This window comes from Pogona vitticeps, chromosome 4, assembly GCF_051106095.1.
Source record: "Pogona vitticeps strain Pit_001003342236 chromosome 4, PviZW2.1, whole genome shotgun sequence".
Taxonomy (NCBI): domain Eukaryota; kingdom Metazoa; phylum Chordata; class Lepidosauria; order Squamata; family Agamidae; genus Pogona; species Pogona vitticeps.
The window spans coordinates 73,916,865-73,938,628 of record NC_135786.1 but is presented as its reverse complement, the minus strand read 5'-3'; the positions used below and the strand labels follow the sequence as shown (position 1 = coordinate 73,938,628).

The following is a 21,764-nucleotide window of genomic DNA, read 5'->3' as shown; positions in this document are numbered from 1 at the left end:
TGTGCTGCAGGAGGCTGATGACATCATGAGCCACAGCCATTTTTTGGAAATTAAAAGTTTCTTATTCCTCTCCAAAGGCCCCAAGGTTCTCGTAGGCACCCTTCACTGTGGAGAAGTGGTCGGGGGCCAGGGAATGTTTTTTTATTTCCAAAAGTAAAAATTTCAAGGTGATGTACAATTAAGGTTTTTTAACAATACAATAAGCTCACACCACAAAATGCAATGTTCACATTGTCAATAAAATAGATGGTAAATTGAGCTAGATGTGGAAAGTTTGGGGAAAAAAATAGGTTAATTTCCAACATATATCTAAAACTAACAATTGTCAGAGCATGTTGACTTTCCGAGGAAGCAGCATTCTACAGAATAGATGCCATTAGACCAAATGCCCTCATCTGAATGGTCAGAGTGGGCATCAGGAGCATGTGGTACTACCAGGGGACCCTATCCATATGATCTCAGGTACTAAACAGGTCTGTAAGAAAGAACTAATTCTCTTTCTCTCTCATAATTCTTAGGTAACATGCTGCTATGTGCAATCCAAAAGAAGTGCTTCAAAGAACTTTCTGACATTGCAAAGTATTTTGGAACATATTTCTGGGTGACGTATGCTTACTAAGAATAACTTAATATTTTGGTTTGGAAGGGCATCCAGAATCTTGTGTTGTTGCTGTGTCTTCTCTGCCTGTCTGGTCAGTCTGTCTGCAGTTAGCTTGAATGTATGTGGTCTGCAGATAGGTGTACAATATCTTTCTAGTGAATACCCATAGTCCATACACATCTTATTTATTTTATTTATTTACAATATTTTTTAGCCGCACCATTGCCAGTGGCTTCTGGGCGGCGTACAACATTAAAACCTAAAAACATTAAAAACATTTCAAGAGACCGTATAAAATACCATATATTAAAATATTTCTTAAAACATTAAAACATTAAAATTAATTAATTAAAATGCTGGGTGAACAGAAAGGTCTTTGCCTGGCGCCGAAAGGCCAAGAGTGTCGGAGCCAGGCGGATCTCTCTAGGGAGGGTGTTCCAAAGTTGGGGGGCAACAACCGAGAAGGCCCTATTCCGACATGCCATCCCCTTCACCTCTTTCAGGGATGGCACCTTCAGAAGGGCCTCCTGGCCTGATCTTAGAGGACGGGCAGGCACATATGGAAGAAGGCGGTCCTTTAGGTAACCAGGTCCTAAGCCGTCTTGATGATGGGTAGGCTATAATTCCCTTTTGGATTCTGTGAGCATTGCAGTAACTAGGTCTAGAGTAGATCAGTTGAAGCAAAGTAAAATGTAATGATAGCCAATCAAGATCAGAAAGGCAGAAGACTGATTTAAAGGCTGATGCCCAGTACTAACAGACAGAATGTCATGCTGGACTTATTAAAGGTCAAGGCCACTGTTTTTCATGCTGCTTCCCTGCCGATGTTGAGAGCAAGCAGAGTGGGATACAGAATTGTACTCTATACTTTAAAGCAGGAGTCTCCAAATGGAGCAGGGCCACATCATATATTTTACACATTTTCAAGTGCTGAAGGGAAAAAAAAAACAATTTTATAATGAATGAATAAGTTTTATTTGGATCAACAAACTTGTACTTGTATACTACAGTATTAATGGGAATGATGGAACTGCTTGTTTAATTTCAAAATATTGCCGAACTGAGGCTTCAAGCTTGAGGAGCCAATTATTAGAATTGTGACCTCAATTGAGGAAACCTATGAATGTGTGGGTTGTGGGGTCTCATCTAGAGAGTCCCAAGGCATTGGCCAAAAGCTTGTAGTCAAACCTGAAGCAGATGTTGTAGGAAGCCCAGCTTGCCATCAACAGTCTTTTATCCCGGTACATACGTTTAGGATGAGGACATATGGAGTCACGAGGAGTGGGGGAACCAGAGCTGAGGCAACACCCAAGACTGTAAGAACAGGGCACTGCTGGAAGGCTGCCTGTTTTCCCCAAGCTGAGCCCTCTCCTGGTGCTCTCCTTGCAGCCTTGTTGGATGCCTCTGTGACCCCACTGCTTCCTTGCCTTCGCGGGAGTGGGGTGGGAAGCTATGCATCTGGGGCAGTGAGTGCGAGGAATGGGCGAGAGCAACCCCAGGGATCTCTGAAATGTGGAGAGCCGCCAATGCCTCAGCACATTTCCTTCCTCCTTTTGCGACTTTGTGGTGTGTCACAGGCTAATTCCTCTGCTGAGGGCCTCAATCAGGAATTTATGTGACACACATGATGCATGAATAGCTAAATGCTATTCTCAGCAGAGGTGGAGGCAGGAGCGATAAGGCAGCTATTGCTGGCTGAGGTGCTGCTCTGGCAGGGAGAAAAGGCATTGGCTTTTGCTCCCACTTTTGGGGTGAGCGAGGAAGGCTCAACTTTTCCCAGCTTCATCTCCAGTGCAGCCAAGGAAAAGGTGATAAACTTCCTGGCTCACTGCCAGTCCTTCCTGTTTGCTGAGTGCTGCTAGATGACCACTATCCTTCCTTTCTTCCCTCCTCCTCAGATGTTGTTTCCTCCCTCCCTCGCTCTCTTGCTCCCTCCCTGCCTGCCTGCTTCATCTCTCTCCCCTGTTCTCCCTTCCTCATGTTGTGTATCCTTTCCTGCCACAGAGTGAAACTGACTTAACCTGTGAAGCCCAGCCTTCCCTCTCACCACACTCGCTGGTTGCCTCGCCAGTCATTTTCTCTGTTGCCAGCCAGACCTTGCGGGAGGAGGGGGCTCTTGGTGATGCCCTCAGAGGTGTAACCTATGTCAGGAGAACCGGCACTATGAAGGGAGGGAGAGGGGAACCAGTCTCCCATTGCCCATGTGCCCTTTTATGCAGAACAAGTTCTAAGAGAAACCAAGGAGCTGTCCTTAGAGCAGGGGTCTCCAAACTTTTCAGCCACAAGAGAGAAGCCTGGGGAAGGGTGGGAGCTTTGTTGTTTCCCTGCGGCGGATAGGCTGAGAGAGAGAGAGAAAGAGAGAGAGCGCATTAGGGCAGGGGAGGAGCAGGAGACCAGTCCTGTTGCCAGACGCTGTTAGGGAAGGCGGGGATGTGGGGGGTGGGATGAGAAAGGTCCTACAGTCCGGACCAGGCTGTATAAAAAGGCAAGGTGGCTGGATGTGGCCCACGGGCCACAGTTTGGAGATCCCTGCTCTAAGACATCCATTCTCAACTTTTGTGTTTGTGTGCCATAGCCATAAACATAATTAAAAAGAAATATAGGCTGAATCAGGATTGTATACGTCACATAACAAAGCTTATAAGATGGTATGTGGTCCTCTCTAAATGTGCCTGGGCCTCCCAGGGGGGCATACAGCTGTCATTTTGTGTAACAATGTAGAACTTTTCTAAGGATTACAGACTGTCATGTTATTTGTATCACTACTTATAGAGTTCCAATAACAAATTGATCAAATCATTGGACTGCTTTATGATAAATATGGTGCAGAAAACAATGATTGAATTTCTGCTGTTTTATCCTTTACCATTCCTCCTATGATTTTAGGAAAGAAAAATACATGTGGCAATCCCATTTTGTTTTTGATAGGCTTAGTTGATAGGACGTCCCTTTTCCTAGATGATCTGGTGAGGTTCATGGGTGATTGGAAGTTTGATTCTAGATTTCCCCAGTCCTAGTCCATTATTCCACACTGCCTCCCAGAAGGATTAAAATACAGATGATGATATACAGGATGTACAGTGATGTAAATTGATACAAATATTCCATGTGTCATTGATCAATTGCCACCACTCTGGCATGTATGATAATATCAGAAATCATGTTTGGGTCTTGCTGAGTGCTAGTTGTTCTTTCTAACCTGAAACACAAATTTCTCTTGCTACATGCAAAACAAAGTTATGGTTACTTTAAATAGCATTATATATATTCTTAAAGCATGCTAGATTTCCCTGGTTTTTTAAGTTGCATGACTGATGCCAGACAAATTGACTGCTCCAATGTATTCACCATACTGTGAATATCACCACTGTGGATTAAAGTCTTTCAGAATGAAAATAATTACTCATTTCTTCCTTCTTTAGTCACTTTCTCCCTCCCCCTCCCCATACCCTTCAATTTGTCTATGACCTGGTTATCAATATAAGAACAAAATCTGTTTCAGAAATTTCTATGTCATGGTTGCACTGGTGAAGGAAAGAACAGATGGAATAAATTAATTAGTCAAAGCCTGTTTGAAAGGAAAGATATTTCTTTGCCCAAGCTGCCAGGGGCCAGAGGAGAAGAACATTTAAAGTTAACTGACTTCTTGTTAACTTATCAGAACATGTTAGTGTACTGCTATGGTACATCACCTTCTGCAACCAAAAGAGAATTTATATGGGAAAAGGAAGGCCAGGAAGCGTCTGATTGAGATATTGTTTTGTTTTGATTTTTTAACATGACTCTTCAAGTGGAATGTTTGTTTAAATTATTTGCACATCAACATGACATGTGATTAGACTTCTATTTCAGCACTCTTCATTTCAACAGAAGCTGGACAGTCTTTAGATAAAGGAATCATTTGGTGGGATACTTCAATGAGAAAAGTCAGAAGGGAAGCATCAGTGTGAAATAATAATGACAATCACCATGTCTGGGAGTGACTGAGTGACTGTATGTGTGTAAGTCCTGTTTTGTGATCAATATGCTGAAAAAAGAATTCTTAGACGTCTGTGCCTTGGATATTTCAAGGAGTAGCTCAAGTCTTATCCTCAGAGCAAGGGCTGTCAAATATATAACTAACAGTATATTGAAAAATAAATATGGATGAAAGTTAAACGCTTCCAGTTAAAATTGCGCTATAATCTAAAACATACAAGAAAAAAAAATACTCCATTAGCAGGATGAATAAGGTATAAAATCAACTTGAAAAGTATAAATTTTACTCAGCTTTTCTCAGTCACAACATTTTACAGAGGCTGTGATCTCATCTTCATCATCACTATCAGCATCCATTTTTCATCCTCTCATGTTTTTTCTACTGCTTAGCACACCCACAACAGGAAGGATAGAAAGATAGATAGAATTGCTGTCTTTCAATGGACAATCCTAACCCCCATTCATCTTTAAGCATCCGCAGACAGAGAATAATCAATATGATTAAACATTGCTCATATGGAGTGAAACATTGCATGGCATTTCCTCTACAGGTATTTGTTGACTCAAATATCATTGTCTCTAAAGGTAATGAAAATTCAGCAAAAACCCTGTCATCTAAATTCTGTTCTGTGCCTTACAGATAAGCACTAAACTGAATGAAGATGTGTGAATGAATGAATGAATGAATACATAACTGTTTTGTGCTGTTATAAACACATGTTTCTTACAAAACTTTACAAGTAATATAAGAAAAGAATGTCTGGAGATGTTGTGCCTGGAAAACACAGGCTGTCTCTCTAGACCGGATATGCTAGTGGTAACAGAGGGAAGTCATTTGGGCAGATACCTACCTATGCATCCTGCAGGACATTGCCAATCAAATTGGCCAGTTGCATATCTATGCATCGCTAAAGTTCCACTGACCATGTGGATTTTTCCCAGCATAGATGCCGGTTAAGCTTCATATACTCCTGCAGTAGCTTTTTCTGGTTAGCTTTCTGAAGGTCAGAAAAGGAAGGCAAATGTTCCTTCCAGGGCACAATTGGGCATAAAGGTATTTGTTAGATATCAAGCAGAGCCATAGGATTCCAGTTCCAGTAACGTGTATGTGTGTGTGTGTGTGTGCACGTGGGTCACTGCATGAGCGGAAATATTTATATCATTGTCAAATCATTTGCTCCTCTGATTTCTGGTCAGCCACAAGTTTGAATCCAGATGTGCAGCTTTGTAGCTGACCTTGTGGTGTCAAAGATGGAGTGGCAATGCTCTCTTATTTGCAATCTGCATAATTGATGGCTGAAACATTTTTACAAAACAAATGAAAAACCCACATGCTCAGGACCAGAGCTACTCCCAGAATACTCCCAGAACAGAATGGCTACCAGAAGGTGTAACCCAGACTGTAACTTTTCCAGACTCTGCCCCATTAAATGGTCCCAGTCAACTACCCTTCGTGTTTAAAGGCTGGAAAAGTTACCTTTTGAATAGCAACCACCAAAAGCCACAGCCAGCATTGCTAAGTAACTTCAGAAACTGTCATGTAAAGAAAAGTAACTTTCTAAATCCTGTTATATTACATACACTCAGTTGATGGGGGTGGGATGGGAATTCACCATATATGACTTGTCCCAAATTCTCTTGCAACCACCCATTGCAGGAGAAAATTTTAGCTAGGGCAGGCTAGCTGATCTTTATGGAAGATTGTGGATTGTTATTAATCCCATCGTTGAGAAATGCCTGGTAAATGTCTAACCAACCCCAGGCTTTCCAGAAGGTGGCTGGGTAAACTGCTGTGCAGAAGTACAGGAAAACTCAGCACCGTCTGACTGCCTGGCAGAGAGGAAAGAAATACACATGCTGTACTAGATCAAGCTTAAAATAATAGGATCTGTGTTCTTTTCAAAGTAAAAAGGGAGAGAAAACACAGGTAAGCTGGTCTGCTTGTCTGAGGCATTAGCACCTACGGCTGGCTCAGAAAGCACATGGGATCAAGCTGGGAAGGAAACCGCTTCATTAGCCTCTAGCTAGAGGAAATGTGCTGGAACTGCAGCCAAGCGGAGGAAAATGAGGAAAGAGAATGTGGCTCGGAGCGAAGGCAGCTGTTTGTCTTTATGGCTGACTGTGGAGCAACAAAGTTAGAAATGACCACCGAAGACTAGGCTGTGATTTGTGTTTTATGTTCCTACTTAAGAGGTCAGGATTCCAGGCAATTGCCGTTATAGTCTTATTTTTATTTCAGCATTTTACAAATACAGAAAACCAGAAGAAGAAAGGAAGTGACAGACATTATTTCATAATACAAAAAGAAGAAGAAGAAGAAGAAGAAGAAGAAGAAGAAGAAGAAGAAGAAGAAGAAGAAGAAGAAGAAGAAGAAGAAGAAGAAGAAGAAGAAGAAGAAGAAGAAGAAGAAGAAGAAGAAGAAGAAGAAGAAGAAGAAGAAGAAGAAGTGTGGAATACATTGTTGATCATGCCAGCTCTTTGGCAAGTTTGTGAGTAAGACACTGGAGATTTGAAGACATCAGAGCTCCGAATTTCCCCACGAGAAATCCCTGTATAGGATAACTACTGCATTTGTTTTCCAAAGAATAATAGTGTCATGATTGCTTTTTTGAAAGGCTGGTCATCAGGTAGTAAAAATTTAAGGGTGAGGCATTAAAGTAATGCTTAAGCCATATCCAAGCACTCTAAATGGAGCCTGGGAAAGGAATAGAGGACAGAATACACAGATAGAAGAAGCAAACCTCAAAAACCTTATTAGGGTCACTTGAAAGCAACTTGAAAATGGATAGCAGCAACAGTATGATTATGCAGTCATTATGAACAAATTCTATTGCTCCATTGTGCTAGAGAGGAGGACAATGAGTGCCATTGAGATCCTAAACACACAGTCAGAGTATACAGAATGCTCCACTTTCAACATATCCTGTTTGTGCACTAAATCAGAGATACAGTTAGCTGTTTATGCATGGAAGATAGCCCCAGTCCATAAGCTGCATGCTCCTGGAGGAGTAGGAACTCTCCAATTCCCAGTGTTATCTTAGCAAGCCCTGCCCCATCACTAGTGGTGAGCAGTACCTTCAATGACTGTTGGAAAGCTTCTGCCAGTACTGTTACAGCCAGTTTCTAAAGCAAATGTCAATTTTAAAGCTGGCACTTACTTTCTACGGGAGAGGGAATCCCAGTGCAAAGCAGAACAAGCTGAAATGACTGTCATATAGTGATGGTAGCCCAATATAAAAGTGATACACCTTTAGTTCTGCGTCCTTGGTATTCCTTTAAAGCTCTTCACTACAACTCCAAGGACCAAACACATTTACCAGGGAGCAAGATTTGCTGAACTCATACATCTGAGCTAAGTCTCTTTCCTTTCTGCAAATTTGATATTGGAGCAATACAGTAAGTTAGCTTGCTCAGCATGCCAAGAACCTCTTGGTGTTGATCCCCTCTCTGTAAGCCCTTGCTCACATTTTCTCAGTGAGATGAGAGCTAGGCTGAAGTCTCACCCTTTACCTATGAGCTGGATTAAAGCAATGAAGGCTTTCCCCCCCCCACTTCTCTCCATGAACTGGGCTAAATTTAGCCCTCAACAACAAAAACCCCAAATGAATTCCATCTCTGAACAGAGGTTTTTGAGAATCCTATCTTTATTGCCAAATGAGAAATAAAAACAACAACAAAAGAAAGACAGGAAATGAAACACGAAAGAGTCACTCTGTGATGTAACTATTGTGTTTGCACTGTGTATTCAGAATGCTGGAGACAAATGCTCACATTATGCACAGTGCAAAGAAGAGACTCTATGAGCATTTTCCAGGCATAGGTTACACGATCCAGAACCTGGATTAATTAAGGTTCAGCTCTCCATATAGCACCTTTGGAGAAACATGGTTACAGACACACAGACCACTGGTGTAATGTTGCTTTAATGGTGTGCAGCAAAGCCATACACATTTAGACTTTAATACTAAGTTGGACTAAGTGTCTGAACATCTTGGATCTGGAACATGGCATATTTAGGTGTAAATGGTATGGGGATAGTGACCTGTGTAAAAGGCAAATCAGTGTCTTTCAGAAGCTACAATTTTTCTTTTTTTTGGGGGGGGGCAGAAACACAATCGTAGAGGTCTGGGAGAAGGCAAACAGAAAAGATACAAAAACCACCTTGTTAGGACAAACAGGCCCATAGAAAGTGATGTGCAGCAATGGTGAATCTGACTGTTCTACCTTACTCTTGAAGAAGGAAGGGTTTACAATAAAATTTATCACCAATAGAGATCCAAAAGGCCCATTTCCCAGTTGGGATCCCAGTTTTCTCCAATTTACATACTTCTTGGAATCCAGCTCCTATTGGCCCCTACTAGCATAGACACTGTGCACACTGATCAGAGCTGTTGATTAGAACTGGAGTCCAACATATGTAATGGGCACCAGCTTTAAGAACACAGAGGTAGACCGATCTGCCATGGATGCTTGGTATGCATAATGGTTTGGAGCCTAGTCTAAGAAGCAGCAGCTGTGCTTTCTGTATTGTCTCAGCTAGTAAGAATCACATCTGGCCCTGCTCTCAATGCTTTAGTGCCCTAAGCCCTACCCACTGCTGGCAACTTCCAAGTCTGTCATGTGTCCTCTCCATCTCTCCATCCCAGCAGTAAATATTACAGCCGGTACCTCAAACTGGGACTGAAAACAGACCAGAATGAAATGCAGTTAATAAAGGGCAAGGGTAACCAAATTTCCCAGACCCAATTCATAATCCTTTCACTCTGTTCTGGACCACTTACAAGTCCATATAATGATTGCTATGTGTCATCAAGTCAGAAGTGATGTCCAGGGACCCTAGTAAGGCTTTCAAGGTAAGTAAGATATTTAAAGGTTTTACCATTTCCATACCCTCAGTGAGTTTCCATGGCTGAGTGGGATTTGAACCCAGGCCTCTTGGTTAAGTTGTCACTCTATTTTCTACATCACATAGGGCAATAGTTCTTAACCTTTGTTACTCGGATGCTTTTGAACTGCAACTCCCAGAAACCCCAGTCAGGACAGCTGGTGATGAAGGCTTCTGGGAGCTGCAGTCCAAAACTCCTGAGTAACCCAAGGTTAAGAACCAGTGTCATAGGGTATCTCGATATAACCAAACTACTCTAAGTGAAAGGTTACTGAGAGGACCATAACTGCTCTGCATTTCAGTACTGTATTATTATATATCTTATTTCTCAGCATTGCTAGTGCTTGGGGATGTACCAAAAGGTCAAGACTAAACATTAGGAATCAAGTCCTAATATTTGAAGGCGAAATGACATGTTTGCAAAATCATTGATTTTTGGATTCCAGGACACAAATTAGCAGCTATTGGCAGCAATTTTAACTTGACAACTAAAGGCTTTAGAACGACTCCAGTTGCTGAAATTAGCATGTAGAGGAGGGACAATAATACAACAACAACAACAGCAACAATAGTAATGGCTATGATTTATATGCCATTGTTTTTTGTGAGAGCTCAGTATGGCTGTTCTGTGGCACTAGAAGGATAGTGACACCCTTGGCTAGTTCTCTACTCACAAAGAAGAACAACAGGGGACTGCGGCTTCACAGCTACGCTCCCATGTACAAAAGGCTTTGGGAAACAAGCACATGCTTCATTTGAATTCCAGCGGCATCCTGGGTTCTCATCTCTTGGAGTCTACTTGAATAGACTGCAGCATATTCAAGCATTGGCAGTAAGTCCACACAAGAGTGGGCCAATACAAGGGAAGCACTTTTGAATTATTCTGTTTACATGTTTCTCCTGGTCACTTCCCCACCCCCGCCCCAAAAGGAGAGTTGTTTGTTGCTTTGCCTATTTTTCTACTCAACCATTTTTGTGCGGAGGGAGATGAGTGGAATTAGATTTGTAGATTCTTGCTGAGGAGTCTCTGCCCCCATGCGGCATTCTTTTAAGTGCCAGCCTCACTCAAACCAGCGCCTCCCTTCCTAGGCCAGAGAAATCCTTGAGTCAGCATTAATTTGGAAATAGCACAAAGTCCCAGTAATAGCCTTTGCTGCTATCAATTTTCCACCTCGGAACATGGGGCTCCTTTGTCTATTTTCAGGAGCTGGTACCAGCGACATGTCATGAAATATATGTTTCTGTACTGCCTATTTTCTTCTTCTTTTAGACTGTAAGTTTTAAAGAGATATAAAATATAGAATGCTGTAACGTAATATATACAGTAATGATTCAAGTTTGGAAGATACACAGCTATCAAGCAGTGTCCAACTATCGTTATGTATTAAAATGTCAGATCTTTCTAATCAGAAAGGGAAATGTCTCTGATGGGTATGTTCCCCTCCCCCGCTTACCAGTAGGACTCTAAAATCTGCTTTCAGTTAAAAAAATTGAAATAAAGGATGCATTTACATTATGTATCATACATAGTTGAATTATACAATTATATGATTTAGGAAAAACTCAGCCCATGTAAAGCAGGCTAATCATGATTCTAAATTGAATTTTCAAACCTTTAATTGATCCCATCCCACAGGTAACATTCTATTTTAATTGCCAGGCTGAGATGGTTGCAATTAAGTAAATTAAAAACTCCACTCAGTGGAAACTGGGAAAGCCGTCTAATTGAACAGATGATGGCCAGGTTTTCTAACAGTTGATTGCAAAAGGATGTAACCACTTTGCTCATATTTCCTATTCTGGTTACATCCATCTGCAGTTGCATCCAGTTTATACTGAGGCAGCCGCCACAACAAAATGAATGAAACATAATACCATGAAGGGTTTTTAAAATATAAAATCAAATTTCCAGCAAAAGATAGCAGGTTTTAAAAGTTTGTGTATAGACCACATAACCTGGTCCAGTGGTTCTCATATCTTTTGAAGATTCAATTAACGAGGAGTCCATTAATGGGATATTGATTTTGTTCCAGACCCATATGTTGTGGTCAACTGTTCAACACCTGGAATCTCCTTCATGGGGTGTTGTGCCAGGGAGCCAGTTGCATCACTGGGAACCATGCCAGGAACAGCTGCCATTATTAAGAAGGTCATTGAGATGTGGTTCAAAGCTGTTAGGAAATAGGTGGTGTTTGAGTATGATGGGTAATATTTAGAAACTTATCTCCTAGGTATCATTCTAAAACCATTTTGGTTTCTTATCAATGAGTGGGTCAAGATGCTATCATATGCCTGTAGTGGAAGACTACAATATGGCAAGTCTCATGTCCATGACTGTCCCGAATTTAGAGATGAGTACAAACCGCTGGTTCAGAGGTTTGGTGCAGTTCATTTCCCAGCCAAACAGCTGATCCACATTTTGGTACCCAACCCCTTCCACTGGGTCTCTGCTGGATGAGGCAGGGTGCCGTACCGTGGGTTAGCTGTTCAACTGGGAAATGAACCGTGCCTAACTTCCAGTGGTTCATGCCCATCTCTAGTCCTGATCATTATGCAAAGTGTTGCAGTAAATTTTATGTGCCATGATAGGGCAGCAAATTATAAATTATCTGGTTATTATTGTTGTGTTTTTTCTTGCCAAAGCTGGAGAGAAGCACAGGTGGGGTTTCTTGCCTCATGTGCTAAAGCAATATGGAGGATTTAAGTACAGTGCACCTCTGGTTGGGTTAGTGGAAAGATGCTACGTATTGCTGTGAGTTAGGCAGTAAAGTATCTTGGCCTTGCCTTTCACCTGTCATTTTGAGTGGCCCCTTTGATTATGGAGCAAGCATGGACACCAATGGCAGATGCCTTGGGCATTTCTTAATGGCAGGGAAATCATCCACCGAATTCAATGGAACAATGCAGCAAGATGTATTGTGATGTTCTGGGGACCTTTTGTAGCTTTGTGGAAAACATCTCTTTATTCACTTATAATTATAGTACTGTATATTAAAATGCCCTCTGCCTCATGACTGTGCAAAAGGTCTGTTTACAGCCATTTCCTCCCCCCCCCCTCCCCTGCACTACTGTGAGCTGCAAATAACTGATTTGTAGGAAGTATGGAAAGCTGGGACCACAGTGATCTCATATGGCTTCCACACTAAAGCTTTAACTTGGTGGGAACTGACTTCTCAAACAATTTTAATGTGCTTGGAAGCTTCAGCTGGGACAGATCATGGCAGTGAATTTGTTCATAGGAGATTAGTGTTTTTTTTTTTAAAAAAATGGATTCCACCAGTTTTACACCAACAATGGGTCTCTGTGGGGAGGGGGACTCTTGCCATAGAATACCAATGTTATTTATTACTGGAAAGTGTTCTGAGAGATATATGGTGTACTGTGTATGAAATACATGCTGTGTTTATGGACTATGCTAAGATTACAGCTTTGTCCCTACTAGGAAAAATTCCTGTAAATGCCATTGATATCAACTGCACCAGCTGCCCATTGCTTTCTTTTGCAGTTGGAAGCCAATAAATGGTTTGGGATTGTGTTACCTGAAGGACTGTCTCCTTCCTCATATATCTACCTGCTCCCCTGGGAGAACTCAGTAGGCAAACAGTATCAGATGGGAATAAGTGTTGCACAAAAATAGGCTAATAAAAAAAAAAATTACTACCTGTGGCGATCACCCTGCTTTGGCTCATATATGAGGTTATTTGCATACACCAATGGGAGTTGTTGGGAGGCGGAGCGAGAGAAACTAGGAGTGAGTGAGAGTCAGGCGAGTTCAGTTAGTGACAGTCAGAGGTGAGAGTCTGAAGTAAAAGTTAATCTGGGGTAGTTAGAGAGGATGGCAGAGTTAGGAGTTAAGAGTGTGGAACTTATAGAAAGCTAAGAGAGTTAAGCATGAAACAAGTTATTATTAATCCAATGAATATTTTATAGTCTGTGAAGAACCTGTTTAAGTGAATTGTAACCAATAAACCTGTTTTGTTCAATTTTATACTTAGCAGGGACCTCAATCTTTCTAATTAAAGGGTGTTGACAGAGGTCAACTGATGGCAGCATAAAGGAGAGAATGTGTCGTGGGCCTCAGGCTAGTGAAATAATCTGGGGACACGCAGGGGCATGTCACACGACCCAAAGATGTTCCCGGCTACTAATGGATCCATAGGAACTGCCAGTAAATGAGCCTTGTTCTTCAGAGGAAGCACAGTTTCCTTTATAGTACCTTTTCTATTGAGCATCAACACTTCCAATTTGTCTGGATTAAGTCTCAGTTCATATCCAGCCCACCATTAACTCAGACTCTCCAGTAGCATTCTGGAATCAGAATTTAAAAATGATATAGAGTTTAGTGTCTCCTGTAAATCTGTAGTTTCACTCTTTCTTTAAACCTCTCAATGACCTGTCCTACCAGTTTTGTCCAGATTCCAAACAATATGGCAGTTAAGGTGATATCATGAAGAAATCCATACATTGATGGCCAAGGAGTAGTAGCACAGCATTAACTTTTGCAAATCTGCTTTTCAGGCAGGGCCCAAAATCATCATGCAATGCCTCCCAGTCCTAATCTGTCCAGATGATCCAGACAGATACCTTGGTCAATCATTCTGGAGGTCACTGAGAAGGACTCATTTCTCCTTCCCAGATCTTAGTATAGATACTTGGGGAAATTCTTAACTGACATGAGCATTTGAGTGTTGCAACACGAGCTTCTCTCCCCTCAAAGAATATGCAGATTAGTTTGGTGGTTGGGTTCAGGATTTTTTGAAAGTCTGTTTTCAAGCAAAAGGAGAGATTGTTTCAATAGCCTTACCACAGCATTAGTACATACACCTTTGGCTCTAATTATGGTTTATTTCTAATGCCTTTTCCTAGCCTCAGTCCCAAAAACAAGTTCCAAACTGGTTTGAAATAGGGGATTGGGCAAGGCAATTTTGAGATGGTAATCTGCCACTTTCTTAAAAATGTATTGAAGAAAAACACTTCATACGGGTCATTAAGTATCTAAATGGTAGTATCTATCAATGCCTTTTAACAGTAGTTTCACTGACCTTTCCATTATTATTGGTGGAATCTGGGAGTGAGACATGTACAGCATTTTCACTCTGGCTAATTTAATAAACTAGAATGGGCAAGGATTAAGAGAATCCATGAACAGCCTCAAACCTATCAGAATCTTGCCTGTATCTTCAGGCTAAACAAGGTGACAGTTGTCTAAGGTACTTTACAAGGTTAACAGCAGTACCAGGTGCATTGAGAAATTCAAGGGTCAATGTAAGCTCTATTCAGTCATTATCTATGCAAGATTAAAAACAAAAACACAAGGGGGAGTGGCATAGTAGTTTGCTGCACTCCTCATGACTAAAGCAAGCTTCCAGCACTTGGGGATGCTCTCTGTGTAATCCAAAACCCTGCAAAATCAGCGTACTGGATCATGTGGCAAACCTATAAGTGCTGATGAGCCTGTCTGCTTTTGACCAGAGGAGAATGACAGATGTGGCAGAAGAGAGAAGTGGGGATAGTAAGTGCATCCACAGAGATAATTCCAGTGAGGGGGATGCTATCAAAGATACCTGTGGATTCTTGACCTTTCTATAGTTTTTATCTATCTATATTTAAAGAAATATCAAGCTTAGGATTCTGGGGAGAGGGGCATACATTCTCCCCTGCCTCCCTCTATAGACATCCACAGGGTCTAGTGCAGCGGTCCCCAACCTTTTTCGGTCTGCAGACCATTTGGGGAGTATGTGCTCATTGCACGGACTGGTTGGGGGGTGGGGCACCCCCCTGCTTACTGGTGGGCATGTCACACTTGCTGGTGGGTGTGTGGTCTTCATGCTAATGCTTCCCCCAGTGCCCCTTCCCTATGGGGAAGCTGCCATGGGGCAGCCAGCCCGGGAAGTGCCCTGATGTACGGCTTTGATTCTTTGCTGGCTTGTTAGCCGGCTGCTCCCTGGGGAGGGAGGGTGGGGAGCAAGCAAGCCAGCCAGCAAAGATGCAAAGCCGTGCATCGGGGTGCTTCCCAGGCTGGCTGCCCCACGGCGGGGGGGGGGACTGTGTCCGCGGCCCAGTTCCAGCTAACCCACGGACCGGCACTGGACCGCGGACCGGGGGTTGATGACCCCTGGTCTAGTGCACTCCCCCACCTTGTATATTTACAGTATTATTGCAGGGAGGTTGGAGGAGGGATGGTGATCTTTGTGAATTCTATTAAGCCTCCTCGCTTTAAAAATAGTGGCTAAGTTTTATTTTATGATCTCTAGGGAAGTCTGTTTGGGAATCAGTAATGGAAAGAGCAGGGAACGAAAGACCCATTGCGCTGTAAGTGTTTTAAACCTGAATGCCAATTTCTAAACAAAATAAATGTTGAGAAGCATAATGTATTTCTATTATAAGATGCTTATGGGGTAATATAAATGCACACTTACAAATTAGGTCCTAACAAATACCTTGTTTCAAAGTGAGTTGTCTCAACAGGGTACAAAAAATGATCCTGGAGATTCCCCCCCTCATTTTTTTCTAATTTCTGGTCTTGATTTCGAGTGAAGAAGACAGAAACTTATGTCCGTGGTGATACATGCTAGGACAGCTTCTTGTATGCCAGAAAGTGATGTGGTGGCCTGTTTCCTTGGCTGTTTCCCAGCTCTCCTATTGATTGACTTTGCAGTCGGTACAAATTAAATGAAGCTTGGCTACCTGATCTGACGAAACCAACATTCTCTGAACACAGTGTATTTTCTTTTGGAAGATCCTTTAAATATATATGCAAAGTTCTGAATGTCATGAGTGGCACATCAGGTATGCTTCAGTCCTAGAATGTCACCCAGGTTTGGGTTGTGGAGCCATTCTGTTCCCTGTGTGACTTTGGTCTTTCTGTCACTTGAACAGCAGGCCTGTGACAAATACAACCTCACTCTTATTTTGGTGTATAGCTTAAAAGTATCGCTGATATGCTTGTGTCAGCATTAAAGCCTCCTGGTTTGTGGAATTGGCCACATTCAAAATTCCACCAAGGATGAAGTAAGGCATTAAAGTCCCAAGAAAGACTGTTCATAGATTATTTGGCTTCTGTGGCTGGATAGCTCAGTGAGGGTGCAAGAAAAGCTGAATCAGAGCAATTCAAGGGCTGTGGAATGATTCAGGATCCATTCACACTGGGTGCAATGTGATTTCCATTCCTGCCCACAGTCTTCCTTCCTTCCTTCCTTCCTTCCTTCCTTCCTTCCTTCCTTCCTTCCTTCCTTCCTTCCTTCCTTCCTTCCTTCCTTCCTTCCTTCCTTCCTTCCTTCCTTCCTTCCTTCCTTCCTTCCTTCCTTCCTTCCTTCCTTCCTTCCTTCCTTCCTTCCTTCCTTCCTTCCTTCGGCACCACCAATACTGATCATGTCTTCCTCTGATCTCATCTCGGCAAATCCTTTTATGGGCTTAAATACAACCAGAGACCTTTGGGTAGAGCGGGCGGCATATAAGATAAATGAATGAATGAATGAATGAATGAATGAATGAATATTGGAAATAATAATAACAATTATAGATTAATAGAATAATTGAGTTGGAAGAGGCCTATAAGGGCATCAAAACCAACCCACTGCTCAGTGCAGGAATGGCCTAGTGCTGGTCTCATAAAGGAAATTTGAAAAAGAATTTATAAATTTGGAGGATGATCCAAGAAGAGGAAAGAAAGTGGAATGTGTACATGTGGGTGTACATGTGCCTATATCACTGAAATACTACCTACAGACAAGTCCAACCCACAATTAACAACATGGGGAAAAGCCAGTTCAGATTGTTCTGGCTTGGAAAGGCAGACACCCCCCACCAGAGGGGGGAAAGTCACTATGGGAGCACAGACATGTTTATGGGGATATTCCTGGTCTTCTGATTTCCAGTTCCTACAAATTCCCTCTTCTTCCCTCAACTGTTATAAATCTGCAACACAACTCTCCTCAGTATTTAATTTCCCTCAACCATTGTGCATGCAGTGAACCCTTGACAGACCTCAATCGAACGTATTTGCGACTAGGTTTGCTATATTCCATTACCTTTTGGCACCAAAACCTGAGAGTGGGGAGTGACCTCAGTAAGGCAGGTCTTTGTGATGTGACCAAGAGAAGGCAGGCAAAGTTTAAGACAAGAGGGTGGTGGAAGTGCTTCTGAACCGACTGGTTACACAAGGTAAATCTTGGGAAACAGGCCCAGAGTAGGATAAAATCAGGAAACACAGGTACGATGGCAACCCAGAATCAAGAACCCTTATTCTGAGGTGGCAAGTAGGTGGGAACAATATGCCCCAAAGCTGCAACATTTGTTGCCATACCTGCATGGACCTGCATCCCTCACAGCCTTTCTCTGAAACATGGGGAGGTTTTTTTTTTCCCCTGGCCCTGCATTGCTGCCTCTTGGACTTGTGGAAGGCTCACTGCCAGCTCACATGGAGGTTTTTACTTTCCTTTCTTTCCAAGACCTGTCCTGCTGCTACCAGGCTTTATGCAGCCAGAAGACTCACAAGTTACAACACTGGTGTGTTCCACTCCCTTCCCTGTTTAAAATGGCATAACGGACCAAACTGCATGCAACTCTGAGCATTCTCCTTCACCTCTTGCTCCTAGTGTATCAATGTTGCACATACACAATGCAGAGAAATGACCATGTGTTGATCCAGTCATCCCTGGTGCGAACTGGAAATGGGTACAGATAGGTGCCCAAATTACCCGACACAAAATTACAGTCTTTCCTTTCTCCAGTTCTGCATGTTTATCCCTACACTGGTACAACCAAAAAATGAGCAGTTTCCCTAGTCTTCCAATAGCACCCTGTGACATGTTTTTAACAATCGCTTAAAGGTTCCCAGTGAAGAGAAGAAGTAGGCAACCAGACTACAAACAGCCTCAGTCTGTTACCCATCTCCCCCACATCACAGCATCCAGGCAGCACTCAAGGGACAGGATGGCATCCTTCGCAGAAGGCTAGAAGGAGAGATAGAGCTGAGTGTCATCTCCATTAACAGTAGTAAGGAATTAAAATACACTTGTTGAAGTGACAAAAACATTCGGATGGCCTGAGGACTCTTGCAGATAACCAAGAGAGACTCATGCTTTACTGTTCTGCTATGCATGATGCGATATTCAACTAGCTCTTCCCCTTCTTTCTACTACATCTTCCCATTCTTCAGAGTCCAAAAGTGGATTTTAGGATGGTCAACGCTTTGGATTTCAGGCACACTTTAGAGATGGAGGTGACATGTTCTAATGAAGTATGTAGTTTCACAGCACTAGTACTACTGGGTTCCACCATTATATCATGCTACTTGAGAGTTTTCTCCATTGACATCTACCTCTCTTTTTGTTACTTCATATCAACTGACTTAACCATCTCATTTTGTTTGCATTTCAGTGTGGGCTGACTTGATACACACCTCCCAGACTAATAACAAATTACTGGAGAGTTATAGTCTGGATGTTGTAGTATTTATGATGTTGCATGTTGGTCCCAGAGCTACCTTAAAAAATGCATGTCTTTGTTTGTTTGTTTACCCAACGAACATTACAAAGCAGATAGAAAATCCAGTGTAGTTGTTTAGCTGCCATTGGCAAGCCTTCTCTGATCGGGAGAACTTAATAGCTTTAAAGCACAAATGCTTTGCTACCAAATTTCAGTGGCAAAATCACACACCCCATCATCATCAGGGAATCTTTATGATTGCAGGGGGCTTGCAGAAATGGATTGGGTAGTCACACAAAGCCTATCTCTCTCTCCCTCCCCCACACCTAATACTTGTATTTACTTGAGCTGTCTGTATTTTTGATTTTGATGTGTTTGTTTATGTGGTCCTTCTTGTTCTTTGCGTGCATTAACTATACTTCTTTGCATGTTAAGTAGTAAAAAGTAGTAAATATATTTTCTTGAAAAATGTCTTTGCTTTCTTAAGGCATCATATTGTGTTTACTAATTGAACTAATTTGCAGCAACCTTCTGTCACATTAATGAAGAATTAAAAACAGAAATGGGATGGCATAGAATACTATGAACATGAAGAAATACCCTTAAAGTATATCGTTCTCATTTGCTCATGACAAAAGCTTTAACTACAAAGGGAAAGTGAGATACCATCTAGATACTGTTATTGGGAAATTGAGCAATACTTATTCTTACCTTGTTCTTGAAGTTTAACTGAATGGAAGACCACTAATGCACTTATGGTGAAGACCTAGAGTATTGTATAAAGAATTGTTACCCAAATTATTTACTAAACGTAAATTAAACATGTTGCTTCCTGGGTGGATACATTTACTTTTGAGGTATTACAACAATACAAAAGTTCTGTCTATCATACTTGATCTGTGAGAGCTGTTTCACTTTTGCAAGCTGTCACTTTTTCTTGCACTCCTGATAAACTTGTATAGATTTAGTATGTTTTCATAGTCATGATGATAATTAGCGTCAAGGTTAGATCCATAGCTAACTTAAATATATTGAATAAGGCCAGATGGGATATTAAACCTTTCCTTCTTAAGAAGGCAATAACAACAATGTGTTCATTTAGCACCAAAGTAAATGAGATGGGATGGAGTCGCTTTAAATATAGCTATTTTCAATCATATATAAAATGAAGGTGCAGTGTCCTGGTTTAAAAAGCAGAAATGATATGTGCACAATGAGTATTGAACTCCATCTAATAGGTAACTGTTCTGTCCCCCAAGAGTATATTAAAGTTGGCTTGTCTCCAGCACGAAAGAAGGGACCAACTGATGGTCAGCCTACATGCCAGATTGCATGTAGGTTGTGGACAGATGACTAAGAGAGGGGAGACAGTTTATCATCATCCCTCAGCTCTATCCTCAAAATAAAAATTTAAAAATTTAAAAAGTGGGCATCCTCCTTGGTGCTCACCTTATATGGATTTGGGTTAGATCCAGATATGAAGAGACTGCTTTGCTGCTCCCTTGCCCAGTTTGGGTCTCAGTTGTACAAATTAACATCACAATCCTAGGATGCAGTTCTAAAATCTTATTTTGGGTTATGCTGGTCCCAATGACTTGATATGGGCATCTCCAGAGTAATGGCCGTATTCCTGAATGCAACCTGGTGAAACCTATGGTCACATGACTACAGAGTTGCTATATGATGCACACAAGTTGTATAGCATGAGTAGTAACTTGTTAGTCTGTTGCTGTGAATACTGAATAAATCCTACCTACACCAAATCTCCTATCTCCAGAAAAAAATCCTATGGCAACAGCTTTTATCCATGCCCCTGTTGTAATCCTTAGGCCGAAGTTGTATTTTAATTAATGAAATGCGCTATACAGTATGACAAAATTGGGGGTAAAAACCCTCACAAACCTTTTGTTACCCTTCTGAGATGTGATGGAAGTGCCAGAAGTAAAAGCTCTTAGGACTGAAATGAAATAACAGAAGCTCTCTATCCGTTCACAAACACACTCGCTAGATTTCACTTCTCACATTCTGTTTCCATGGATTTGATCCAAAAATAATGGATGGAAAATTATTAAGCAAGTGATAGTTTCAAAACTCTAAGTGTCATCACTCATTGCAGAAACACAGTTATTTGGGCAGCGAGAGTCTTTATTATGAGCAGCTTTATAAATACTGTCATTTCCACTGTAGGGAGGGAGAGTTACCTTAGAGACAGAAGCCTGAAAGATGCAAGACAAGATTTTGACTCAGTATGTAAATATATCAAGAATATTTGAAGATGCCCATAGTTAAGAGTGCTAGTAATCATAAGAAACCATCAAAAAAAGAAAGAGGGTGGGCATATTAAGATAACAGAATGTGAGGAAATTGCAGGAGTTCTATTTCAGCTTTAAGATGAAACATCATGAAGTGTAGACAGAATGCAATTTCTTATGTCTGTCGTCATTTCCGTTACACTTGTAGTCATTACAGAGATGCACCCACGTCCCTGCTTCTATCTATATAATCAAAATTTTCTAATCCAGTGTGGGGTAGCAGATAGTGATTGTTGTTGTTTGTTTTGAGTATGAAAAAAAGGAAGATGAACACTGCCTTTATCAGTCATCATCATTATCAGTTAGCACCTCTCTCTTTCTCTCACTTTACCTCCAGCATAAATTCAAGACCATGAAACCTAGACTCCTGAAACCTTATGAAGGGTAGCCTTGAGATGTGAACCTGATGGGTATTTTGTGTTTTAAAGGGATTTAGTTCCTTAAAAATCTATCTGCAGCCTGCAGTTACCATCTTTAGACACTGGGTTGCAGATCTCCACAAGCTTCCCTAACCACCAGGATGGAAATTTCAAGCAAGCATGGAATATTTGCTTCTCCA

General features: G+C 41.6%; 1 protein-coding gene across 6 annotated transcripts in view; it reads right to left on the bottom strand.

Moving 5' to 3' along the window:
* NFIA (nuclear factor I A) overlaps nucleotides 1-21,764 on the bottom strand; it is a 558,292-nt gene that overhangs the window by 485,464 nt on the left and 51,064 nt on the right. The gene's annotated exons all lie outside the window — the stretch shown is intronic.